The sequence below is a fragment of the Chiloscyllium punctatum genome, chromosome 51 (assembly GCF_047496795.1).
Source record: "Chiloscyllium punctatum isolate Juve2018m chromosome 51, sChiPun1.3, whole genome shotgun sequence".
Classification (NCBI taxonomy): Eukaryota; Metazoa; Chordata; class Chondrichthyes; order Orectolobiformes; family Hemiscylliidae; genus Chiloscyllium; species Chiloscyllium punctatum.
Genome location: NC_092789.1, coordinates 11,985,358 through 11,991,445, shown reverse-complemented (window position 1 = coordinate 11,991,445; position 6,088 = coordinate 11,985,358).

Here is a 6,088-nt window from a genome sequence, read left to right as displayed (position 1 = left end):
TGAAAATCTTCTCAAAAATATATATTCATTTTGAATATATGGGGATCTAAACTGCACACCGTATATCGGATGTATTCTCAGCAATGCCCTGTGCAGATGCAGTCAACCATTCCTATAATTAAATCCATTCACTTTGACAGATAATGAATTATTCCATTTACCCTCCAAACTGAAAAACTTCATATAATTCATGACTTGCAGACTGACTTCATATAATCCGTGCAGAAGGAACATGGATACTATCTGTATCATAGAATTCTTCAATCTCTCTCCATTAAAAATGTTTTCTACTATTCCTTCATTCCTACCAAAATAGACAACTCTATTTTATTTTGCTGAAGGATAGCTCATGAATATCCTCTGTCTGTAATCACGTTGCGCACTCACTACCTCAATTTGACGATATATTGAATGACTATTTTAGTGTACGAGCTAATTGAGTGTCAATCCATTCAGACCTTCATTCAGATCTTTGAAACAGATTATTGCTCATTGATGACGCCACAGCGATACCTGAGGCACTACACTCGTTTCAGCTTTGTAGCCGAAAAATGAGTATTTATCTCTACTCTCTATTTCCTGTAAATGATAGTTTCCTGTGTCGCAGCTCAGACGGGTTGAATGGCCTGCAGCTGATTTGTGTAATGTATTCAATGAGTTGAATTTCTTAATTCGTTATTCGTGTGTATTTCCAGACAGGCACGGAATGTTTTTTTCTCTGATGTCATGGGAACATGGGAACTCTGATGTCCTGACTGGCTGAATGGAGTGGTTCCCTAACTCTGTCACAGCTCAAGGGGTGTATTGAGGAACAACATATTGGATATGGGCGGCAGCTGGCCATTGGTCTGCACCATTCAAAATGCTCATGGCTGATCCGATTGTGCCTGACTACCCGTCTCCTGTCTTTTCCCAATAAACATTGATTCTCCTGTGCAGCAAAGATCAGTCGAGGTCAGCCATGTATATCTTTAATAATGGCGTCTTTTCTATTCCCTGAGGATCAGGGCACCATAGAGAGCACAACACAAAAGTGAAAGGGATACTCTTATTGCTTTGCAGGAGCATTTATCATAAAGTTGTGTTAACCTAACATCAAAACGTCACCTCTTTTGAGATGTAAGGGTAGAAAAAATAGGAATAGACATAAACACTTCAGCTCTTCCAAGTTGCCCTACTTTCCAACTGAGGTTACAATCAAATATTGATCAAACTCAGCTCAACTCTTGTCTCAGCAGCAGAATACCAAATAACATACCACCTTAGAAACACAGAAAAGACCAGAATTAGGCCATTCAGCCCATCAAGATTAATACACCATTGAATAATGTGATATATCTTTCTCAACATCATTCTCCTGCCTTCTCGCTAGAACCATTAACCCCATTATGAATTAAAAACAAATCTATATGTCTATGACTGAAACTTATGCATATGTCTGTATGTGTGAATACATGTGTCGATGTGCCCATATGCTCGAAGTCTGAGTATTTGTGTGTCTACAGCTCCCTGTCTATCAGAGTATACATTTTCAATCTGTGTTTGCGGTCTATTTTATGTGACTGCACATGCCTCTGTGCACGTTTGCCTAACTCCTTGCATGGATTGTGGATGTTCGTATATTGTGGTGATTACCATTATTGTGTATTTCTATGTCTGCATCTCTGTGCAGTGAGGTATCTGTTCTATTGGGATGGAGAGAACTGATGTTGGAACTGACAATGGGTGTAAAGTGAGAATTGCCATTCACTGAACACTGCTCCTTTCTCAATTAGTATTACATGGATGTTTCAGAATCTTCACAGAAGTCTCCGGTTCAGGTCAGGGTCCACCCCAAATGCCGTTGGGAGAGGGGTAGAGGGAAGTGATATCTGGCAGTCCACCACCCGGCTTGGTCCTTTCTGTCGGATTCCCGGCTGTTTCTCGTGGAATGGGAGAAAGGGAGGGAAGGTGGTGGGATGGGATTAGTAGCTGCTGCTGGTAGTGCGAGTGTCGCTGAGGTATCCAGGGTCAGCCAGCCGTCAGTGTTATGTCCAGATATTGTTATTAATCTAGAGATCTTGCGTAGGCGTCAGAGAACGTGAGGGAAGTCAAGTGGAAAATTCAATAATGAGAGTGGTAATGCCTTAGCTTTATTTGAAGATAGAGCGTGAGCCTTGTTCGAGGTTACGTGCTATAACAGATAGACAGTGAGTGTGAGGGAATAGAGAGAATACATTGACACTGATTTTGACAGAGCGGGGAGGTTATTGATGCTTGTCGATTATTGCTTGACATTACTACAGATCATCTCGGAGTTGAGGTGACCCTCCCTGAATGTCTTTTCGAAGACTATCTCTAGTAATGCCACAAACTACGGTGCACAGCTCCACAGAATCAATTTACTTGTAACTTACATATGCAAGGAGAAGCAAACGTTGGTGTATTAAATATGCAAAACAAAACCGTAGCACAAATTTTGAACATGGTGTTCTCTGGAAATTAAATATGATTCCTGGTAAAAGTTCTTGCAAATATCTTCTGCACTCTTTCCAATTTAATAGCATCCTTCCTGCACAGTGAAGAAAAATGAAAACAATACTCCAAGTGCGGCCTCAGCAACACCATATGCAACTATGACATCGCTCTGCAACTTTGATATGCAATGCTCTGAACGATGAAGACCAGTGTGCCGAAAGCTTCCTTTACTCTCCAGTCTGCCTTTGACTCCACATTCAGTGAACCATTAACCAGAACTTCAAGGTATCTCTGTTCCATTCCACCTACTCAGGCCCTACCATTCACCTTGAAATTTCAACCTTGATTTGACTTTCCAAAATGCTGGAGCTCACAGTGATCTGCATTGAACTCCATTTGCCATTTATCAGCCCTCTTTCCCAGCTGGTAAAGGGCCTGCTGAAATTTCTGATAACGTTCCTCATTGTCCACGATATCACCTATTTTAGAGTCATCAGCAAAATTATAAATCGTGCCTTGTCGATTCCCCAAAAAAATCTGTGTTGCAGATAACAAAGAGTAATGGGCGCAGCACGGCCCCCCGAGGCACTAAACTACTCACAGGTATCGAATCCCACAAACATCCCTTCAATGTTACCCTTTGCTCCCAACCATCAAGCCAATTGCGCGTGCAATTTACTTGCTCCCCCGGATTCCATACAACCGAAACCTTCAGAGCAGTCTATCACGTGGAACCATTTTCAAAGGTCTTTCTGATGTATATATATAATCCGTATACCTCCATGCCCTCGCAAAGCATCCAGATCAATCCATCGGAGCCGTGCTGACTGCTCCGAATCACACCCTCTCTTTCTAAATGCATGTGTGTCTTATCTCCCAAAATCTTCTTACGTAAGTTACTACCTCAGATGTTTGTCTAACTGGTCTTTAGTTTTCTGATTTTCTTTGCAGCCTATCGTAAATAAGGACCCAAAAGTCGCCGCGTTCCACACTTCGCGGACCTCACCCATTGCTAACGATGTTGCAAAAATACCAGTCAATGTCCACGCAATTTCTTCTCTGTCCTCTGCAGTGTCCTTGGAGATATCTGGTCAGGACCAGGAAATTTACAGAAATACTGCAGTCTGAGAAACTCATCTATTTCTTTCAGGTGCAAGCAAGAAAGGGACAGAGTTATAATGATATTTAACAAAACAAATTAAAGATTAACTTAATTATTAGAAGTGACTTGAGAAGAATTCCAGAGAGAGCAGAAACATAAGAACTCTCAGGAATTTATGACCCAGAAAAGGAGTGTTTTGAAACTGATAAGTAAAACATGAAGAGATCATGTATGCGTAGAAATATGCGGGGCTGCACGATGTTTCAGTGTTTATCACTGTTGTCTCACAGCGCCAGGGACACGGGTTCGAGTTTAGCCACGGGCGACAGTTTGTGTGCAGTTTGCACATTCTCCGTGTATGCGTGGGGTTCCTCTGGGTGCTCTGGTTTCCTCCTATAATCCAAAGATGTGAGATTAGGTGAATTGGCCATGCTCAATTGCCGACAGTTTTAAGAAATGTGTAGGTTTAGTGCATCAGTCTGGGTAAAATGTGGAGTAATAGGGAAATGGCTCTGGGTGTGATACACTGTGGACGGTCGGTGTAGACTTGTTGGGTCTAAGATCTGTTGTCATACTGTAGCGATTCTATGATTTTATCAAAGAGGAAGACAAAATTGCACACATTTACAATCTCTATTTCAAAGAAAACAAAATAAAATCAAGGTCAAGTGTGGAAATTCGTAATCGGGATCGGAGAATTTGTTGTCGAGAACAGGAAAATGGCTGTAAAAAAAACAGTTACTTTGCATCGGTCTCCATGAATGAAGTTCCAGGAATAACAGCCAGAAATATTAAGTTATCATATTAGGCTTGTGGAACGAAAGACAGTTCGCATCAGGAACAAGGTAATAGTTCAACGGGAAAGGATTGGAAAATTAGCTTCTTAATTCATTCACAGCAGTGGACGATGGGCGACAGGGTGTGTGGCTTTTAATTGTGTGTAAAAAAAACAGATTTAAAATAGACGTAATTGAGGTTTGAATTAGTGAAATCGATTCTCTCCGTGAGTGCACACATACAAAACACGATCATAGGGATCCCAGGAGGGAGATTGCATGGAAAATGGAGAACAGCCATAATGGAGTCAGGCTGTGAAGTGAATGAAATGAGTATTAAATCCTAGAGGCTGTAACGTACCAACGTGTCAAGTGAGGCGTTAGTCGAGCTTGCACTGTGCTTCACTGAAACCTTGCAACAGCCCAGAACAGAATTTTTAGCATGACAGGGAAGTAGGTTATTGAAATAGGAAGCAGTGGGAACGTCAGTGTTATTCCTACAGACAGAGTGAAATATTCCTCAGTGTAGTGTTTTCTGCTCTTCCAAATGTAAAGGAGACTACGTCGTGAGCAGCGACAGCAGGAGACTGGATTGAAAGAGTGCAGGTCAAATGCTGCATCATGTGGAAGGTGTATGCTGGGTTGCTAAGAAATGAGCAATGAGTCAGTGATGTTTTGAACTATCTGGTGTTATTTCTTCTTCGAAGTAGAGGACATTGTTGCACATTGGGTACTCCGCACCAACAGCATCAGTCATGCTTTTTCGACAGTTATTTTATTCTATTTAGTCACACACCGTTCCCTACATCTTAACAACAAGGCTAAGCTAACGATCTGTTTGTCACATGTGCTTCTGCCTACGTTGAACCGATTCCATTGAGTCAACCACATATTTGCAATAAAAGCAATAGGGTAGAGCAGATTATATACGGCGATATGTAAGCTTGTACATAATACGACAGGAAACTGCAAGAGTGTTCTTTAAGATCTATAATGTGTATAGAGAGAAGAGCAAACGACAGTCTGCTGGAAAATGAGGCCTGAAGAGTTATGGGTAACAATGAAATGACAGTGGCATTGCATCAGTCTTCAAAGCGGAAGATACCCGAAGATTGTATAGTTGTATAGTTAATTTACAGCATAACAAGAGTACCCGAAATTTGCAAGGTTTCAGTGAAGCACAGTGCAAGCTCGACTAACGCCTCACTTGACACGTTGGTACGTTACAGCCTCTAGGATTTAATACTCATTTCATTCACTTGTTGTTTGAAATAGCTTTGTGCCAGTTTTACTCTTGTTATGCTGTAAATTAACTATACAATTTTCAATGATCTCTATAACTTCCTTGTTTTTATACTTTATTTACATATCGAGAAACCCAAAGATTCACTGCGCTTTCTTACTAAACAAAACTTGACGAACCACTGTGGATTTCCTGCACTCTGTGTCCCTCTCTCCTGAAACTGGAAGGTTTATTTGCTAGTCCTCTGGGATCCTCCCTGACTCCAGTGATTCCTGAACTATTCCAGAATGATCACCAACAACACCTCCACATTTCCCTCAGCTACCTCCTGAGAACAATGGGGTGCAGTCCATCAGGTTGTGTGATTTGTCCACATTGAGAAATTTCAACATACCCAGCAACTCCCCCTGAGTGATGGTCACTACAAGCACCTCCTCCCCCTGACTCTCTTGAAATTCTGGCAATCTTCGGGTATCTTCCGCTTTGAAGACTGATGCAATGCCACTGTCA